The sequence below is a fragment of the Saccopteryx leptura genome, chromosome X, assembly GCF_036850995.1.
Source record: "Saccopteryx leptura isolate mSacLep1 chromosome X, mSacLep1_pri_phased_curated, whole genome shotgun sequence".
Taxonomy (NCBI): domain Eukaryota; kingdom Metazoa; phylum Chordata; class Mammalia; order Chiroptera; family Emballonuridae; genus Saccopteryx; species Saccopteryx leptura.
This window is the reverse complement of record NC_089516.1, coordinates 80941512-80963688: the sequence shown is the minus strand read 5'-3', so window position 1 is coordinate 80963688 and position 22177 is coordinate 80941512. Positions and strand designations below refer to the sequence as shown.

The 22177-nt window shown below is 42.9% G+C and overlaps 1 long non-coding RNA gene across 2 annotated transcripts in view; it reads left to right on the top strand.

Moving 5' to 3' along the window:
- LOC136385827 (uncharacterized) overlaps nucleotides 1–21419 on the top strand; it is a 41053-nt gene extending 19634 nt beyond the window's left edge. Inside the window, exon 6 of one of the 2 annotated variants that reach the window (XR_010747870.1) lies at nucleotides 15550–21419. This is a non-coding gene — a long non-coding RNA (uncharacterized lncRNA). Of the gene's footprint in view, nucleotides 1–12405; nucleotides 12651–15549 lie in introns of those variants that run through there. The other variant, XR_010747871.1, reaches the window with a different exon arrangement.
- Nucleotides 21420–22177: the final 758 nt, after the last annotated feature.

The following is a 22177-nucleotide window of genomic DNA, read 5'->3' as shown; positions in this document are numbered from 1 at the left end:
TCGTACACCCTCCTTAGTTCTCACTAACCCTGGGTCCCTCGGACTCCCATTTGCCAGCACGTTCCTGCCTGCCTCCTGCGCTCACATTCTTATGCAGAACACGCGCTCCTTTATACGCGGTTTCATCTCTGCACCTTCCCAGAGGTCACTCAGGCTTGTCGCCTCCTTTGTTGTCTCCATTCCTTTCATCAGCTCAGTGAGGTGCAGCAGAGCACCCCGGGGCTCTGACAGGTTTAGGAAAAATTTAACATTCACCTTCGCTACTTTTTACACATTGCTTGTGCACTTTTCATTTCTACAGGGTTAATCTGAAACTATGACCACCCCCCAATAAACAGAAATGCATTTAGTGATCAAACACCCCCTTATGCTTGGTTTAACTGTGCATTTTGTTTTTGTCCACACTCTCAGACCTTTTCCACTGTGTTCAGTCGAGTCTGCACAGGAGACAGTTTAAAGACTATTATTCTAAGTTTTGTCTTTTCTTTTTTTTTTTTCTGAAGTAAGAAGCAGGGAGGCAGAGACACAGACTCCCAATGCACCTGGCATGCAATCGGAGCCTTTATAGTGCCTGAGGCGGAGGCCATGGAGCTGTCCTCAGTGCCTGGGCCATTTTTGCCTCGGCTGAGGGAGGGGAAGAGAGAGACAGAGAGAAAGGAGAGGGGGAAGGGTGGGGAAGCAGATGGGCTCTTCTCCTGTGTGCCCTTACTGGGAATCAAACCCAGGACAGGGCCACCGCATTTCTTACATTATGTTTGTTTTTTTCAGATAGAATTAGAATCATTCTGTATGTAGGTTCGTAGGCTAGATTTTAAGAAAGGGTATTGTATATATTTTTTACAGGATCAGAGCGAGAGTTAGAGAGAGGGGCAGATAGGGGTAGACAGACAAGAAGGGAGAGGTGAGAAGCATCAGTTCTTCATTGCAGTACCTTAGTTGTTCATTGATGCTTTCTCATATGTGCCTTGACCACGGGCCTTCAGCAGACCAAGTAACCCCTTGCTTGAGCCAGTGACCTTGGGTCCAAGCTGGTGAGCTTTTTTGCTCAAACCAGATGAGCCCACGCTCAAGCTGGTGACCTTGGGGTCTCAAACCTGGGTCCTGTGCATCCCAGTTCGACGCTCTATCCACTGCGCCACTGCCTGGTCAAGCTTTTTCTTTTTCTTTTTCTTTTTCTTTTTCTTTTTCTTTTTTGCATTTTGATAATCTTTGTAGAAAAATTTGTAAATGGAGGTTCATTGGTGCCACCTTGTGCTGTAGGTTTGAACTGCAATTTGATCATCGGAGAGCAGAATGGGATGGACGGTGGCCCAAACCTAACGACCAGTGGTTTTTGAAAGTCTGAGTGAAAAATGGGGAATTCCTTGGGTACAGCCATACTGCTGTCCTCTGCCTGGACATTTAATTAATACGAAATCATACCATGTGTGTTCTTTTGCACATTCAACTTCCTCTGTTGGCGTGTTTTCAAGGTTCTGCCATGTTGTTGCAAGTAGTAGTACATCATTCCTTTGTATTGCCAAACCATATACCACATTTTACTTATCAACTCATTAATTGGTAGACATTTCAGTGGTATCATATTTGGTTATTAGGAATGATGATACATACATTTGTATACTAGTTTTTATGTAGACCTTTGTTCTCAGTTCTCTTGGCCTTGTACCTAGGAGGGGAATTACTGGGACGTTTGTTTACTTTCTGTTTAACTTTGAATAGCTGTCGGATTGTTTTCATTACCTTGACAGTTTTTTTTCCTGAGAACAAGTGTGAGAAGGAGAGACAGGAAGAGACAGAGAGGGTGAAAAGTATCAACTTGTAGTTGCTTTCACTTTAGTTGTGCATTGATTGCTTCTCATACATGCCTTGACCTGAGCCAAATTAGTGTCCTCTTACTTAAGCCAGTGACCTTGGGCTTTTCGTGCCAGTGATCTTTGGGCTCAAGTTGGCAAGCTTTGGGATCATGTGGATGATCCCCCGCTCAAGCTGGCAATCTTGTGCTGATGAACCCATGCTCACAGCTAGCAACCTTGGGGCTTCCAACTGCCAACCTCAGCATTTCAGATCAATGCTTTATCTACTGTGCCACTATCAGTCAGGCATGTCCTTCGCAGTCTTGAAGAAGTCAGGCAGTTAGTAACTTTTCTTGTGATTGGAGAGACATTATGGGTTTTGAGAAAAAAAATACCCCATTGTTGAAATATCATTCTTGTCACATCGTATCTGGGAGGACATGATGCCCACATGACATCACTGAGTCACTGGTTTAAGATGGTGTTTTCCAACTTTCTTCAATGTACAGTAACTGTTTTCCATTCATTAACACTATCCTTTAGAAGTGAGTCTTAAGTGGGCCCTGCCCTCGAGGGCCAGAGGTAGAATTAAGGTTCACCACATGATTGCAGAGTACCTACATTTATTATTTGGAATTATTATTTCCTAAAGACAGTTTATCTCTAGTCATCATCTCTTTATGTTGACACCGAGAAAGAACATACTTACCAATAAAGGTCCTTGTTGGCTAATTGAACTTAAAAATTAATTTAAAAAGACCCAGAGCCTAACAGCTATTACTAAACATGAACCTCTCATGAAAGCCATGCTTCAGGTTGAAGCCTATAATAAATGGGCTGCCTCCAGCACTAAACTGCTAGCCTGCACTGTGTTACAGCCAGCTAAGGCAACTCTCATAAAAGAGTTCCTGAAATTGTATTTCAATCAATAAGACTAAGAACTTCCCTATCCAATCAGAGTTGTGAAGGTATAGCCCCATTAGCATCTTCACTGACCAATTGGAGCAGCTCCATTCCAACCAGTTAAGACAGTGTTTTTTGGACCAATGAAATTGCAAAGATTTGGAGTCCTTATTTGCATGAGAACAGACCAGTCAGGGATGAGGGGCAGAGACTTCTATAGTCAGCTTTTCTCTGGCTAGGAGAGCCCACTTCCCTTCCCACCTAAGACTATGTTCTGATTACTCAAGCTGAAACACCAAAGACACTCCCCAGAACCAAGTGGAGCAGAGCCATCTTGGAAAAAGCATAGTGGACTACAGCAGTGCTGAGCAGAGCACAGTTGTCTAGCCACATAGGGCCCAAGCTGGAACTGCCTCACAGCCATTCTTATCACAATTGTTTGCTCTGAATAAAGTCTCCATTCACCCCAAACGGGATTGCTGTTGGAAGTGAATTAGTGCCAGTGACCATCAGTTGACATTTATTCAAACACTTATTGAGTATGGTTTCATGTATACTACCTTTGTAGGTTGCTGTCTTTTTTTTTTAACAGAGACAGAGAGTCAGACAGAGGGATAGACAGGGACAGACAGACAGGAACAGAGAGATGAGAAGCATCAATCATTAGTTTTTCATTGCGCATCGCGACACCTTAGTTGTTCATTGATTGCTTTCTCATATGTGCCTTGACCGCAGGCCTTCAGCAGACCAAGTAACCCCTTGCTCGAGCCAACGACCTTGGGTCCAGGCTGGTGAGCTTTTGCTCAAACCAGATGAGCCCGCGCTCCAGCTGGTGACCTCGGAGTCTCAAACCTGGGTCCTTGGCATCCCAGTCCGACGCTCTATCCGCTGTGCCACCGCCTGGTCAGGTGGTTGCTGTCTTTTTTATTTAATGGAAAGTCCAACATAAAGATTACTAATGTGCAATAAAATAATTTTGACTTGTCAATAAATGGTTGTTGGCACCAATTCAATCCCAAATTTGGGGAGGGCAGTGAAGAAGGAAACTTTATTCAGTACAGAAAGCTCAAATGTGACACAGCATACCTGTGAGAACAGCATGGCTGTGAAATAGCTCAATGTGATCCAGCTTAAATATGAAGCAGCAATGGCTGTTAGGTGACCTCAAAGCATGGTGGCCTTGCATTAAGTTCACCCTCTCCACCTAGACAGCTGTGCTCTGTTCTGCTTTGGTCCCATCTACTCCTGCGCTGTCTTCAGTGTTTCAGCTCCAGCAGTGGGAACAGTCTTAAGTGGAAAGGGAATGTGTACTCCTTAAGCCATAGGAGACCTTATTTTTAGGAAGAGAAGTCCCTGCCCCTGATGCCTGATTGGTCTGTTCTCATGCAAATGCGGACTCCAAAGCCTAAAAAGCACTGTTCTGATTGGTGAGAATAGAACCACTCTGATTGGTTGGTGAAGATGCTGATGAGGATAGAGATGTGCAGCTCAGATTGCAGAAAACCTCAGTCTTATTGGTTGAAATACAATCCCCAGAACAGTTTTTAAAGGACTGGCTCAGATGACAGACGCATAGTGCAGGCCTACAGTTAAGTGAAAGCTTTTCCCTGTAGTGCAGTTTGCCTGAGAGGCACCTGTGTAGAAGTAGCTGCTAGACTTGCTTTTAAATGTGAGACCAGTTAAATGCCAGGAGCCTACCTTAGTGGGTATCTTCTTTCTCAGACCCCACAACTTTGACAGGGAAATGCAAAAGCGTTTCCTATCACCACCATCATACTACCTAATATGGTACATTAGACAATACTTTTATATGACATATTTAACAATGGGAGAGTTTAGAATGATATAATTTCAGAAGACCTTATTCCATACTTGGTAAATCCTTTAGATGAGATGAAAAACAGATAAGACAGAAGTTATCAAAGTGAACACAAAATTAATTTTTAACATGCACTAAACATATTTGCAAAATCCTTTTTTTAAACATTTATTTATTTATTTTTTACAGAGACAGAGAGGGAGTCAGAGATAAGGATAGATAGGGACAGACAGACAGGAACGATGAGAGATGAGAAGCATCAATCATCAGTTTTTCGTTGCGACACCTTAGTTCATTGATTGCTTTCTCATATGTGCCTTGACCGCGGGCCTTCAGCAGACCAAGTAACCTCGAGCCAGCGACCTTGGGTCCAAACTGGTGAGCTTTTTGTTTGTTTGTTTTTTGCTCAAGCCAGATGAGCCCGCGCTCAAGCTGGTGACCTCGGGGTCTCAAACCTGGGTCCTTCCACATCCCAGTCCGACGCTCTATCCACTGCGCCACCTCCTGCTCAGGCGCAAAATCCTTTTTGATGAAGCAAAGAAAGATGCATGCCTCACATTAAATTATTGAAAATGAAATCATTGCGCACTTCATAGGTTTATTTTTTGTACTTACAAAGAGACAAATAAATGGCTTTTTGTTTCAAAGCACATTCAGGGCTGGAAGCTTTTCAGTAAAGCTTGCTACCTTTTCTTGTTTTAAAAGTGTTGTTTCCAGAAGAAATCATCAAAGTACTGCTTGGTTGACTGGGATTTGTGTAAGTGAGCAGTTTTGAACTGGTGTGCTGCAGCACCACCTTTACCTAGTGATGAAATTCAACATGGTCAGTGAGCCACGTGAAGTCACATGTCTATCTTATCCTCCCAGATATGATGTAACAAGATAGGCATTTTAACTCTGTGGTATTCTTTCTCAAAACCCATAACCATGTCTAACCATGAGAAATATAACAAACTTCCTGATTCCCTCAAGACTGTCAAGGTCGGCCCTGGCCGGTTAGCTCAGCGGTAGAGTGTCGGCCTGGCGTGCGGGGGACCCGGGTTCGATTCCCGGGCAGGGCACATAGGAGAAGCGCCCATTTGCTTCTTCACCCCCCCCCCTCCTTCCTCTCTGTCTCTCTCTTCCCCTCCCGCAGCCAAGGCTCCATTGGAGCAAAGATGGCCCGGGCGCTGGGGATGGCTCCTTGGCCTCTGCCCCAGGCACTAGAGTGGCTCTGGTCATGGCAGAGCGACGCCCCGGAGGGGCAGAGCATCGCCCCCTGGTGGGCAGAGCGTGGCCCCTGGTGGGCGTGCTGGGTGGATCCGGTCAGGCGCATGCGGGAGTCTGTCTGACTGTCTCTCCCTGTTTCCAGCTTCAGAAAAATACAAAAAAAAAAAAAAAGACTGTCAGGGTCATGAAAACAATTTGACAGTTGCTTTAAGGTTAGAGAGTAAACATAGTGCCCAGCAATTCCACTCATAAGTACACAGCCAAGAAAAATGAGAACACATTTCTACATAAAAACTAGTTTACCACTGCATATAGCATCCACATTCATAATAACCAAATGTGTTACCAATCAAATGTCCATGAACTAATGAATGGATAAAAAATATGACATCATTTGCTAATAAAAAGGAATCAAAAAAGCTACGTGCTACAACAGGGTACATGCTACAACATTATGCTAGTGAAAGAAGCTGAATATGCAGAAGACTATGTATTATATGATTTCATTTATATGACGTGTCTGGAAATGGACCATCAGTATACCTATACCCAAGGAATTCGTCCTTTCCACCTAGACTTCCAGAAAGTTTTGTCTGGTGGATTTGGGCCACAGCCTGCCCTCCCTCCCACTTTCAGTGTCCAGGATGTTCAAGCTGCAGTTCCGGCTTCTGTCAGGAGATGGCACCAACGCACCACCATTTTCAAATTACTCTACAAATACGTTTATTCAAAGAACAAAAAATATAATAACCTTCCTTAAAATCTAGCGTATGAACCTATGTAAGGAGTGATTCAAATTCTGGGTTTTTTAAGGTAATTGTAAAAGAAGAGTAAAAAATACGTACTCTACCTAGTACTTGCACACATGATTCAACACCAGGTAGCAGTAATGGGCACCGGCAGTCCCTGGGGAAGCGAGAGGTGACAGGAAGGATGGAGCATCAGAGCAGGGTCTGGGCAGCTGTGTCCATAGTAATCTGGACCGAGATGACAGAAAGAGTGTATGCAAGAAAGACTTGACAACCTGTATGAGGGTGGGGTAATAATGGAAGGAGAAAGTCCTGCTCTCTGGTAAGGACTGTACAGTCCACATTGTACATCAACAGACACTGATGAGGGAGGAGAGAAATCAAAGAATGGGATATACATAGATTTAGGGTCAATAGCAGAGAGATCTCCTTCCATATACCTATGAATTTTTCAAACGAAATTGGCATCTTAGTAAACAAACCATTTCATGATATTTTTATTCTTCACAAAATGTACTCCTTTTCCGTAAAAACAAACAAACAAAAAAACACTGAATTGGAGATATATGTGATGCCACCTTGTGACCAAGTCCATGATTGCAGCTCTGAGAGTCTCAGACCAGGGGGCTCAGCAAGGGGGGAGGGGGGAATGGAGGTTGGGAGCTGACTTTGTGGGTAAAGCCAGCGTTAACTGGAGCAGTCCTTCTATATCCTTCAGTTTTCTAGGATATAAAAGAATTTTCTGGGATGTCTGATCTTGAGAAATCATTCTTTGATTTCTCTTCTCCCTCATCCCAGCCCAGCTCTGGTCTGAAGTGAGGTAAAATTGCAACTGTGAGCATACGTTTCAGGTGCAAGAGCTAAACATAGAAACACAGAGTCAATTCGGTTTCTCTAAATCTACTTCATTTTTCCATGAAATTGAACAAAATGACTACTTTTACATAGTAATGAAAATATGTGCTCATTATCTTTCTTGAACTGTTCACGAATATATTTTTTCAGTTCTATCAAAATTCCATTCTTCCTGATTACAACATTGCGTACAACATATAAAAGTATATTTATAAACTGAAATTGCCCTGCATCTCTCACTAGTGCTACTTTTACCCCCTGATCTAAAGGGGTCTTTCTGTTGGCACCTGATAAGGAGATTAGGGCATTCAGAGACCTGGAATCATGAAGACAAAATAAAAAGAAAATTAGAACAATTGCAGAGTGAGACAACAAAAGCATTTCTTTGAGTTACACATATTTTTTCTAATGTCAGTACCCTGCTATGAGTATTGTTCATAATAATAGGTAAGTTAAATAGTTGTTAGGATTAAAAGAGATGAAATATAAAACAATCACTTAAAGCAGGTCCGTACATATCACTTCCCCTCCGTGTAGCTCACTTGTCCCAAGGGCAACATCTGAGCTTCTGCCCAAGCCCCGTTCTCCCTTCAGGGATCAGCCATGATTGTGGCCAATACTCAAGTCTCTTGGTACAAGGGCAGGATTTCACCTAACTGTTGTCATCTTCATCACACAGAAGGGTGGTGGAGGACCATCCCCTTGGGACCACAATAGCAGGGAGTGTGATCTATTTTTCCAGCCCTGAAAGCCTATCTTCAAAAGAGAGGCTGCTCTGTGTCCTCTAGGGAGGGCAGGGAATGGAACCCCTTTCCCATCCTGTCACTACTGTGTCAGCCCAACTCCGGTCATCTGTGAAGTGGGACTTGGGCTAACTTCGTCACAGAGCTATCCCGAGCAGAAAATGAGAAAACCTATTTAAGTATATGGCATGTGGTGGGACTTCAGTGGCCTTCAAGTGTTGGGACACAGCAGCGGGGGCTGGCTGAGCCTTGGGGACAAGGTAGACATTGTCAAAACTCATTTCTTACTGTTTTTCCTAACGAGAAGATAGATATCTATTCTGAGGAAAAAAAACATCTTGCTGGTATGTCATGAGTTCAAATTTTTGAAGACACAAGAGTCTCTACTTTTAGGCATTTCAGAAGCACGTAAGAGTTGCTCCACATCGTGCCTCTAAGCAGACAGTTATCCAGTCCCCAGGCTAGGAACACAGGCTTGTCTCTGACTCACTTGGTGAGCTCTAGGAGAGATCACACCAGGGAAAGAAGGCACAGTGTTTGCCCAACAATGCATTTGGACTGCTCTATATTAAAATAGTTAGAAGACGTATTTGGGCCTGCTATATGATCACCAGTGCAGGGATGCTCACTCGGTTCATGCATTATCCAGCCATATCACCAGGCTGGCAGCAATATGCTGCTTCCTTGAGAGGCAAAAGTCTAAAATCATTAGCATTTCTTTTGCACACTTATATCCATTCTTTCATTCACTAATAACTAAATATATATTGAGCTTAAACCCATGCTAGTTCATTTGGGAAATCTTGTTAACTCTGCAGTGGAAACAAGAGGGTGAAGATGAACAGACTTTGCCACCCCAAAATCTACCTTTTGGGGATAATGAGTATTTTGTGTGTGTGTGTGTGTGTGTGTGTGTGTGTGTGTGTGTGTATGTGTGTGTGTGTGTAGAACAGGCAAGAATTTTAATAATGTGAGTGCTGGATAGCATAAAAAAGCTGAGGGACATTCTACACCCAGAAAATAACTACCCTTGTTTCCTGTGTCAGCCCCGCTCTCCTGGGGGGCCACTGAGAGCCCATTCCATAGATTCAGTGGAGCAATTATGGGGAAGACCCCTTATCACAGGGGTGTCGCTCTTTAGTGGAGTGCCTAGATGGAGCGTTTTGTTATTTTTTGACCTTTGTTTTCTAAATTGAGATAACATTCATATACCATAAAATTCGCCCTTTATTTTTTTTATTTTTTTTAATTATAATTTTATTTTTTTAATGGGGTGACATCAATAAATCAGGTTACATATATTCAAAGATCAACAAGTCCAGGTTATCTTGTCTTTCAATTATGTTGCATACCCATCACCCAAAGTCAGATTGTCCTCTGTCACCTTCTATCTAGTTTTCTTTGTGCCCTTCCCCCTCCCCCTTTCCCTCTTCCTTTTCCCCCTCCCCCCGTAACCACCAAACTCTTATCAATGTCTCTTAGTTTCACTTTTATGTCCCACCTGCGTATGGAATAATGCAGTTCCTGGTTTTTTCTGATTTACTTATTTCACTTCGTATAATGTTATCAAGATCCCACCATTTTGCTGTAAATGATCCGATGTCATCATTTCTTATGGCTGAGTAGTATTCCATAGTGTATATGTGCCACATCTTCTGGATAATGAGTATTTTAAGCTGATTATTTTGAAGAAACAAAAGATTCAAGAAGAGCCTTTTACTTTCAAAGGGAATTCAGGTAGAAAAGCATGCTTCAGGGAGAGAGCTGTCTTCATACATAACTGTTTTATTATGAACTAATTGCGGCAGACAGAGAGGAGCCTGCCAGGTCTGTCAGTTACATTCCCCTGTATGAACCCTTGATTCTGGATGACTGATGACAACATTTTGTTTACCTAATGGTTGCTCCTAATCCACCTGTAAATTGCCTTACCCCCTTTCTTTAAGCTCAAGATGGCATATAAGTCTCAACTGCCCCATTTTTTTTCAGGTCCCATATTGCTCCAGAAGCCCCATATGAATAGGCACGATAAATGTGGTAATTTTTTCCTGTTAATTTCTTTCATGTCAATTTGATTATTAGATCAGCCAGAAGAATTTTCAAGCGTAGAAGAGAAATCATTTTTCATCCTCTACAAGGGTCAGAAGGAAAACAATAAGGGAAATTCAGGTGTTAAATCCTAGATGAGAGTACTCCTTCACATGAAGGTTAAAACTGGCTCACATTTCAAGCATTTAAAGTTTTTTTAAATACCTCCTCTTTCTTGCATCAAAGTTCGAGAGTTTTCTACATTCCTTAACATTCTTCACCTCCCACGGACTCCTTATCTTAGTGCACTGTCCATTCTGTCCCATTGATTGCAATCAGCCTAGTGTCCCAATGTCAGTCACCTCTTTTGTCACTAGGTCCGGCTATTCATAAAACATATTATATATAAATATTACTTCTAATGACCTTGTAAAATATGCATGCTTGTTGTGCAGACTGCTTCTGACAATTAACAACAAATCTCTGACAGGTTCGTAGGCTTTGGAGCATGAGGTGCTGGGCACAAACCCAAGCTGTCCTGCCCTCTCACTGTTCAGTCTTGGCCCAAGACCTTCTTCTCCCTGTCTCTTAGCTTTTCTTCTTTAAAATGGGGATTAGGCCTGACCAGGCGGTGGCGCAGTGGATAGAGCGTCGGACTGGGATGCAGAGGAGCCAGGTTCGAGACCCCGAGGTCGCCAGCTTGAACGCGGGCTCATCTGGTTTGAGCAAAAGCTCACCAGCTTGAACCCAAGGTCGCTGGCTCCAGCAAGGGGTTACTCGGTCTGCTGAAGGCCCATGGTCAAAGCACATATGAGAAAGCAATCAATGAACAACTAAGGTGTTGCAACGCGCAATGAAAAACTAATGATTGATACTTCTCATCTCTCTCCGTTCTTGTCTGTCTGTCCCTGTCTGTCCCTCTCTCTGACTTACTCTCTGTCTCTGTAAAAAAAAAGGGGGGGTTAGCAACAGTATGTATCTTACAAGAGCTATAAGCCTGAAAGGAATCAATACCAAAAAATCATTGCTATGTAAAAAAATACTAGGTATATGTATAACCAGGGGCCACCATTGTGACCATTCTCAGGCAGGTTCTCATTGAATTTGGTGAAGAAACAGTGGAGTCGGAGGATGGTGGGCCATTCTGTTATTGGTGTCTCACCAAGACAGGCAAGTCACAAGAAAAGCCAAGGGAAAAGCAGAAACCTGTTTTTCCCATGGAGGGCAAGGGATCAGGGAAGAAAGAAAAAGAAATCGTCCTGCACCTCTCGGTGGTGGGGCACAATCTCCCTTCCTGTAAACATTAGGAAGACAATGGCCCCTCCCAAGCAAGAAGGCGACCTACAACCTCACAGACCACTATATCTGGCATTGCCCAGCCCCCAATGCAAACCACAAGCTAGCAAACATATACATCATATTTTCAAACTTATTTGAACAATATATTCATTTTACTTATATATATTCATTGGCATTACTATTTGCACAGGCATGAAAAAATAGGATGCAGACTGATGTCTATTTACAATCAGTGACGTGGGGTATGCGCTAGTGTGTTTATGAGTTTCCTAGGACTGCCGTACCTAATTACCAGGAGCTCTGTGGCTTAGAACAATATATATGTTTTTTCTCATCATTGTAGACATCAGAAATCTGAAATCCAAGTATCGGCAGGCCCATGCTGCCTTACCAATAGCTTCCTTATTTCTTCCTGCTTCAGCTAGCTACTGACTTCCCTGCTTTGTGGCAGCTCAACTCTAGTTTCTGCCTGTCTTCACATGGCCTTCTTCCCTGTGTGTGTGCGGTCTCCCTCTCCTTTCTGGTCTAAGGACAGCAGTGCTTGCATTTAGGGACCATCCTACATCCTCAATTTAGGAATCATCCGAGATTATCTCTTCTCGAGACTTTAATTTAATTATATGAGCAGAGACCATATTTCCAAATAAGAAATAGGGCTTTAGTATTTGAAAATATTTTGGTTAAGGTACATACAAAATTTAATCTACTACAGTAAGACAAGCAAGTTACAAAATTTAATGTCAGATGAGACTTTACATTTGTATATAAACATATAAATAAATGTATCTGTACATGCATAAATACATAAATGCTTGCATAAGAATACTTCTGAAAGAATAATGCAGATAAAAACATTAAAAGAGCTTTTCTTTGGCTGGTAGGCTAGGAGGTATTGTTTTCCTTATTACAGCAAGTATTTTTAACTGAAATAAACACCTACTGCTCTTGCAATTACACAAAATACTTAAATGACTATGACATAGAAGTATTTTCTGTTCTGACCACAGGAAAGTCATTCACTTTGGAATGGGAACGTCCCTGAGGCCCAGGGAAGGAGACACGGTGATGGCAGAGCACTGTTACAGCCTAACAGGACACAGGTCCCCACATTTCAAACCACACTCAGAAGATCAGAAGTTTAAATTTTTGCATAGTGAAGTGAGAAAAAAACATGGGACCTTAGTTTTATTCTGATGTACCCTATGAACAGGAAGGTTGATGATCCTATTGGATGAGAAACAGTAGTGTACACTGGCTATATATGGAAGCTTAGTGGCCACACAGAATCTGCTCACATCTTAGGCTTGTGACAGGGCTAGCCCTTCCTTCACTGTGCTTCTGTTTTCTGATGGATAAATTCAGGCAGTTATAGCTCCTCCTACTAGGCTGTGGTGAGGGTTAAGTCATCAAGTATAGGTTTGGTATGCACAACAATGTCAGACCCTGGGGAAGTGAGCAACAAATATTAATTATTATTTTTTTTAATTTTTATTAATTTTAATGGGGTGACATCAATAAATCAGGGTACATATACTCAAAGAAAACATGTCCAGGTTATCTTGTCATTCAATTCTGTTGCATACCCATCACCCAAAGTCAGATTGTCTTCCGTCACCTTCTATCTAGTTTTCTTTGTGCCCCTCCCTCTCCCCCCCCCCCGTTACCACCACACTCTTGTCCATGTCTCTTGGTCTCTTTTTTATGTTCCATCAATGTATGGAATCATGCAGTTCTTGTTTTTTTCTGATTTACTTATTTCACTCCGTATAATGTTATCAAGATCCCACCATTTTGTTGTAAATGATCCGATGTCATCATTTCTTATGGCTGAGTAGTATTCCATAGTGTATATGTGCCACATCTTCTTTATACAGTCTTCTATTTTTTTTATAGTGATTAAGGCCTTTAAGCAAACTCTTGGCCAATACAGCAAGAATCCATAAAAGAGTAGTGTCCTTAACATGTTCACCGAGTCCAAGTTGGCACCAACTCCATTCCAAATCCCTGCAAATGCAACCCAACCACAGTTCAGTCTGTTAGGAGCTGTCACAGGGAGCAGGAGTCCAGGAAAAGTCCTCATGGCACTGGAATTGTTGTCACAATTCTATACTTTGCAGCTCACATCCAAGTCCCAATGCCCGCTGCTTCTAGCTGGTAATGATTCAGGTAGACTGGAAAAGCCATCTGCAGCATGTAGATTTATATTGGCTGACTAGTTCAGCAGCTGTTATGGGTTGAATTGTGTCTCCTCAGAAAGGATACATTGATGTCATAACCGCAGAACTTCAGAACGTACCTTTACTTGGAACTCTAGTTGTCGCAGATCTAATTAGTTATGCTGAGGTCATCCAAGAGTAGGATGGGACCCTGAACTCATATGACTGGTATCCATACAAGAAGACAGCCACCTGAAGACAGAAAAGCAGGGGTAGTGCCATGTGATGCCAAGGCAGAGGATTGAGTTACACAGCTGCATGTGAGAAATGCAGAGACTGTCAGCAAACCACCAGAAGCCTGAAAATAGCACAGCGACAGTCCCTGACAGGTGTCAAAGGGTGTGCACCCCTGGCAACACCTAGACTTCGGGCTTCTAGCCTCCAGAACTGTGAAACAGTAAATTTCTATTGTTTAAAGCCACCCAGCTTGTGATACTCCATTATGGCAGCCTTGGGAAATGGGTGCAGTCCCTTACATAGAAATCACTGAATAATACAGCTGAAAAGAAAGAATTGATACCTGTTTGGCCTACTAGGAGCAGACACATATATTTAAAGCTAAGATGCAGGAGAAATAGGTACCAATATTAGATATTAAAATATTCAAAATTGTAAGAACACCTTGTTGCAAATCCATAGTGATGCTTTTTACACTTGGATGAATACCATAACCACCTGGAGAAACTGTTCAAAATGTATGACCTATGACCCCACCACCCTGTTTTGGATACAGCAAACCATAGGTGGGCCCATGAATCTGCTATTTTAACAAGCACTCCCTGACAATTTCAATGAACTAGTCTGAGGACCACACTTGGAGCAATCCTGACCTAAACACTTGACATTTGTCAACAGGAACTGGAATTTTCAAGTTTTTTCCACCTTTCTGATTGTATAATTTAATCGAACGCAGAATTCCTGTGGAGATGAACATACCACAGAGCTAAGTTTACTGTTGACCATGTCGCTGTTGTCCCCTGTAACATAGCCTCTGTTATTGTCACTGTCTTCCCAGTTCCAGGAGATCCAAAAAGAATATCCAGGAGGCAGCAGCAGTCGCCACTCAGAATTCTTCTAATGGTCAACTTCTGTTTTTCGCTGAACAGTGGAGTGAAAAATTCCTTCTCTTTCACTTCCTGGGTCTGAATTTCCTATATTTGAAGTGGAGCACAGTGTTAGGCAGACGTCAGACAGTGCTGAGCAGTGGGAGGACAAACACACCATAATAGGCCCACAAAGGCCAAGCAACAACCAGTCAGCAGGGAAGTTCTTCTAGTGACACCGGGAGGCAGCAGCCTGAAGTGGTCCTTCTGTTACCCTCTGAGCTTTATTGAACAGAGTTAAGAAAGTTAGGCTGAGAGCAAAAACAGGACAGCTCATTCTCCCACCTTCACATGCAGCATCACCTAAGACGTTATAGACATCACCTTACACTGGCTGACAAAAATAGCCATAATCTTAAGTCTTTGAAAAGATCTAACCTAAAATATCAAGTTCTAGTCTCACAATAAGAACATTTCGTCATTTTCCTGGTTATAAAACTTTCACAACCATATTCCCCCCCAAGTGGGACAACAGCTTCTAAAAGGGCCTATTAGGCAGGGTAGACAGTTTCTAGGGCAGAAGAAGGAGAAGGGGAAACAATAGAATTTATCTCACACTGAATGAGAAAGTCAGCAGTCCTGAGGCCAGCCAAAACAGATAACCAGACATCCCAACAGTTACAAGAAGAACTACAATAACGCAATTGGGAAGTCTTGAGACCCTGTGTACTGATTCCAATGTATGGAGAAGGGAGCCTGGAAACCCTGTCTGTTAGTCTGGGTATCAGGCAAGGGAAGTCCTTTTTCCTCCATTGATTTTGAGAGAGAGGAAGAGAAAGAGAAGCACCAACTCATCCCACTTAGTTGTGCCCCCACTGATTGCTTCTTATAGATGCTCTGACGAAGGCTCACACTGGCAACCTCAGGATCAACCCAGCACCCTCAAGATTGAATCAGTGTCCTTGGGATTCAGCCAGCAACCCCGGGATCAAGCCGTTGACCTCCGGATTGAGCCGGCAACCCTAGGATTGAACCAACAATCTTGGTGCTCTGGGACAACGCTCTGGGCCACTGGCCAAAGCAGAGAAAGGAAGTCTTGAAGCTTATAGCTAAGAGTATATAACCCCTGAAACTCCCAAAAGGTAGGGCGACTCAGACGAGCTGACATCTTTTCTGGTACCCTGACTTGGATTGCTGCTTGGTCGTCTTTGATTCCAGCTAATGAACTGCAGTGAGTTTAGTCCCTTTCAGGGAATTTTCTGCTTCTGTGTGTTGTGTTTTTATGAATGAGAGGAGTAGTACAGTTATATCAACTCAATTAGATAATGTGTATATAAAGGATTATGCTTGCAGACAAAAATCATAGTTCACAGTGAGTGCTTGAGTTTGCTCGGGCTCTGAAGATTGAAGAGGCATTTCCTCCCTCTGATCCAGGCTCTGGATGTTCTCACCCGAGTGAGAACCTAGAAGTGTCTGCAATTATTACCAAGAAGTACAGGGGTCTCATAGGGACTTCCACTTCAATTGTAATTAACTTATTTGGCTCATCCCGACACATATAAAGACTGATCATCTAGTGCTCTGAGCCCTCCTGGATGTTTTAAACATACAGGAGAAAAACGAAGAGGTATAAGAGAGCAAGGGGTGACCAGAAGGGTAACAGCCTCTGAGAACCCAGCTCACAGGCAGCACACTCACTTCTACTACACCAAAACCTTAGTTTTTCTGTGTGTAAGCATGGCCTCCAACATAATCAGTTTAAGCCATAAATCGGCTACTGAATTGCTGCACCTCTCCTCCCCGGTTGGCTTTTGGCAGCTTTATTTACATTTATATCCACCCTGTAAGATGTGTAAGGAAGGATGTTGTTGCATTTGCGAGGCTGCGAAAAAGAGGCCCCAAAGGGGACCACAAATATTTCTAAGATATTACCCAAGTTTGGATGAAGAGATTCCCCCTTTGGCTTGCCTATATCTACACTGTCAGAACAAACATTGGGCAGAGGCCATTAACCGACAACTACTGATCTTATGTGGCCAGCGACACCCAAAGGGCACGCTGGTGGGGCAAGTCGAAGCAAAAATTCTCAAATTGTTTACCCGGCTATTCAGAACTCTATATTCCACCCCATTAAATGGGAAGATGGTCCCGCAACAGTTGTGGAACAAATGGGATGAGGGGACCTTCTTCATGTATTTACTTCGAGCCATGATGCCAAATTTTCAGACTCATCGACAATTTGTTATGTATCTTGAGAAAGCTGATCACCTCTCTAGCAGGTGCTGGCTTTGCCCTGAAAGACCTTACCAAAACTTGGGAAATATTGGGAACTTGCCTTTATGGGTATGGACAAAGGAAGGACTACCAATACTGTTCAGGCACTTATTGTGTATGCAGCCCCAAGACCCACGGGACTGGGAATATAAAAGAAGATGGCAGGTTTTTAGGCATTCTAGTGGACACCAATATTGGATAGCAAACTTTCTGGAAGGAATGAAGATAATGCAAGAAACACAGTCAGTCCCCTCCTTGCAACGATTGGCAGGAATAGAATTATTGCAATTCTTATTTCAACAAGGAATCTTGCAGGAAACAAGAGTTAACCATGGTGCGGCTGTCATTTGCTTAAGACTGGGGTATATCCTGAAGGAGTTAAAATTCCTCCTAAAGGCCCTCCATAGGGAAGCAAGAAATGGAGGTCAAAGAGGTAGATATCTATTGTAAGAATAAAGACATAAGGGAAGCCCAGGAAGTGCTGGGCTGGGATTAAGGTTTACCCAGTAAGGCTAGCTAATTCTGGAAAACCATGTTCGATGCCCTCTCTAGACAGTATATAAAATATGGGAAGAGAAGCAGGGGAAACCCAGTCTCTCCCCTGATCTCCTCTATTCTCTTTCAGATGGGAAATCAATGCTCAATACCACAAGATACACCTTTGGAATGCATGTTTAAAAATTGGAATAAATTTGACCCACAGACCTTAAACCTTAAAGAAAAAAAAAAGATTGATATTCTGTAATACAGCATGGCCTCACTATAAATTAGGAGATGAGGTTTCGCCTAAAAATGGTAGTTCAAATTATAACACTATCTTACAACTGGATCAAGGAAAATGGACAGACGTGCCATATGTCCAGGCCTTTATGGCACTAAGAAATGACCCTAGGTTCTATAAAAACGGTAGGGTAGATCTCACTCTCTTGATTATGAGTAAAAAGGAACCTGACCTTGGGGATATGGACCTTGTGCCCCTATCTTTGGCACCACAGGAGCCAGTGACCCCCTTGGCCCCAGGTCAACACCACCATATATAGTCTGTAGACCATGGAAGAAATGGGATAACTAAGGCTAAAAAGGATACAGACCACCATTTAAGACGATACCCCCTTGGCTCTTTCCCTTACTGGAAATGGTAAGAGTCCAGGTCCCATTCACCATACAAGGCCCCCTTGAAAACCTTGCTTCTTATTCCAAAAGTTTAGCCATTGGAAGAGGGACTGCTCTGAAGGCTAAAAGACCCTGGATCAGCAAGAGAACCAGTAGTCAGGGCTCTAATACCCACAACAAGTGAATTTATACCTCAGTACATAAGGGAGGAGAGTGAATGGGTTAACCAGTGCAAATATACTAAAAATAGAGCAAGATGGTATCAAAAGAAGGCCTTATCCACCTTCCCCAAAATATACAATGGAAGGGAGTCAGGGGCTTACACGGTTCCTGTCACTTTGGGAAAGATAATTCAACCTGAATCTGTACACGCCTCTACCAGCCAGGGGTTGCAAAAGACTATCAGACAAGCCAAAACTGCCCTCTCTGCACTTTAAATAATCCTTAAGGCTCAATATCACCCCCTCCATTGGTAGAGCTGGTACAGAAAAGAGGGGACCCTATCTGTAGGAGGATTGGCAGTAAGAATTTACCCAAATGCCCTCTTGTCAGGGACATCAATATGTATTGCTTCTAACAGACACTTTTACAGAATGGATTGAGGCATTTCCTACTAGGACAGAATGGGCATCAGAAGTAAAAAAAATATTACTGAAAGAACTAATCCCATGATTTGGACTTCCTTGGTCTTTACAAAGTGATAATGGTCCTGCATTTACTTCACAAATAACTCAAAAGAAAAACCTTAGGCATCATATGGCATCTTCACTCAGCTTGGAGACCTCAGTCATCAGAGAAGTCTATAGGGCATATCAGACCTTGAAAAGAACATTGGCTAAATTATGCCAGGAAATTCATTAGAACTGGTTCCTAATTCTACCCATTGTTCTACTAAGAATGTGCGTAAGCTTAACTTTGTATTTAGGTCTTAAGTCTATTTGAAGCTTTATATGGAAGGTTTTTTCTTTACATGAACCTCCTATTTGAAGAGGCACTCAATCATGCCATTAGATAGATCACTTCATTAGCAAACTTCCAAAAGTCCATTCAATAAATTAGAGTAAATACAGTTCCTTCAACCACCACAACCCCTTTATGTGAACCTGGATCTCAGGCTTGAATAAAAACCTGGGAAGAGGGATCCCTGGCTTCCCACTTCACCCCAAGTTGGAAGGGACCTTACACAATCATACTCTACTCCCATGGCAACTAGAGTTCCAGGAATAGCCAGTTGTAGCCACCATTCTAGAGTGAAGTCTTATCATCCAGCTGAACAATAAATACCAGAAGACAATAACTGGACCTATGAACCCATAGAAGACCTGTGACTACTCTTTAAAAATACCAGATAAGTAATAATTTGATAATGAGGCCTTAAAATTGCCCTTGTTCTAGGGACTCCTGATCAAAATCTTTACACTTTCCCTATTGCTGTCTCAAACCTGTACTCCTAATTCATACATCTCCATCTATTAAGCCCCTACAGGCTGCAGTTAACTTAACTACCTATAAACTACCACTCTTGTTGGATAGGTTTACAAGCTCTAGGCCAGTTTGGAGAGGCACAGCTGACTCCTCTACAACTCTAAGCCCAAACAATGGGGTTTGTGTACTTTTCAACTCCTTCTGAACACCAGGGTTTATATGTATCAACTGCCAAAAATGGTCTCGCTTACGTTGTTGTGGGGCCTATCTATACTAGAGTCAAACTCAAAATTCAAAGCCCCCTCTGTCTCCATTCCTCTGGGTTTGATGAGAGGCACCCTGTAAAATCTCTGAGTAATACACCTTATAACTTTACTATAAAAGCCAACTCCTATTGGGGAAACAGGAATAGATAACTGCTCATTCATTTATAACACTTCCTGGAGACGCTTTTATTAACACCACCTGAACTGTGATGTTTTGGGAGGACAAAATGAGCAATGCTTCCCACAATAACACTGCTTGTTTTAGCCTTTAATTGCAGCAGCTTTTGCCAGTAAATAACTTTTGTAAATATGCTTCTAGCAGAACTCATGCAGCACCATATTCAATAAAATTGAATTCAGTATATTTCATATGTCAGGATGCCTCCCCCAAAAGGATTATATTTCACCTTGGAGACTCTAGTTATCAATGCCTATCCACTAACTGGATGGGACTTTGCACCTTAGAATTATGTTTAAGGTTGCCAAAGCTACAGCTATATATCTGTTGCCAAAGCTACAGCTTCTATACTTATCACTTTAAGCACCACTTGCAGGATCTCTAAAAGTGGAGGGTCCCTAATTCACATTCTAATAGGAATCAGCACATTGGTTGGAGTAGCAGGAGCCATCACAAGGACTACTGGAGTAGTCTCAACAAACAATATCTATGTCAGTCTCTCTTCTGAGATGGCTCAGCTTAACTCCTAGATTGTAGCCTCTCTCTCCATCCTCCAGGCTCAAATCAACTCCTTGGCAGTGGTCATCCTCAACAATAGATGAGATTTAGATCAGTTAGCTGCTGCCCAGGGAGGTGTCTGTGCCATGCTTCAAGAAAGGTGCAGTTTTGGAGGTCAATCAAGTGGGCCAAGTTTAAAACCATATCCTGCATTTTTTAGACAAGCCCAGGCACCTCCAAGCCCAGGCTGAACAGGGATGTAGATTCTGGTCCAGTGTCTGGTCATGAAGCTCTTGGCTACTGTCCCTTCTAGGTCTCCTGGCTTTCCTGCTTCTCTTGCTCCTTTTTAGACTCTGTATTCTTAATACCCTTGTCTGTTTTGTATCTTTCAGGCTAGAAATAGTGGCTGTTCAGCCAGGATATGTAAACATAACCCTCAACCCCTAGAACAGGCTGCTGATAAATTTCATACAGAACACTGCCCCTTACCTGCCCAGACAGGGAATAAGTGACACCATCCCAGAACCAGCTCTATGTCCTTAATCAGCAGGAAGTAGATAGGAAGACTGACTGTTGACCTTCAACACCCTAAATGCATTTGGATGGTATCACTTGAGAAGGGAATGTTAAGGAAGATAGACAGTTATTAAGGCAAGAGAAGGGGAAGAGAAAAACAATGGGGTTTATCTCACCCACTGAATGAAGAAGTCAGCGGTCTTAATTAAAAATTTGCCAGAACAAAATCACCAGATGTCCCAACAGTTACCAGAAAAAGTACAATGACACAAAAGGGCAGCCTTAAGACTGTGTGCTGATTCTGATATCCGGAGAGGGGACACTTTAAAGCCCTATTAGTCCTGATATCAGGGAAGGGAAGACTTGAAGCTTGCACCTAACAGTATATAATCCCTAAAACCCCCACAGGCGGGGCAACTCAGCTAGTCTTTGCTTCACACTTGTGCTTTATGACAAGTATATGCCTCTAATAAACTGCTTGCTTTGCTTGAACACTGCATTTTGTCTCTTGGCTGAATTTGTTCTTGCGAGCATGACGGACAAGAAGGACAAGTCCCCTGTACTAAGGTCTTCTCTGATGGCAGGCCTATTTTCCAGGCACAGTCACAACTCCTCACAACCCCCATAATACTCAGCCAGATGACTTGTCCCTGCAACAAAGGCTGCTGGCCTCAGCGTGTCCTAGGCACCTGCCTACCTCGCCTTGGTGGCAGGCTTAGTTTGGCCCTTTACAGCTTTTTATTTCAGAAAAAAATTATGCCACTCCTCAAAAAAAGGCTTAAAAAAAGCTTTGTGTTTACATGGGCTCAATCTAAAGAGAAAACAAACATCTACCAGTGTAACACTGGCTTTATTTATTGAACAGTTCCTTGAATGGATCACAGGTCATACTCCCCTTAAAACATGATGAAAATACAGAATAGCTGATAAAAAGCTGCTGAAAAAGTTTGTTTCTTTTTTGAATTAATCTTTACAAATAAAATAAGCTACATTTGGCCCTGGCCGGTTGGCTCAGCGGTAGAGCGTCGGCCTGGCGTGCGGGGGACCCGGGTTCGATTCTCGGCCAGGACACATAGGAGAAGCGCCCATTTGCTTCTCCACCTCCCCCCTTCCTCTCTGTCTCTCTCTTCCCCTCCCACAGCCAAGGCTCCATTGGAGCAAAGATGGCCCGGGAGCTGGGGATGGCTCCTTGGCCTCTGCCCCAGGCGCTAGAGTGGCTCTGGTCGCCGCAAAGCAACGTCCAGGAGGGG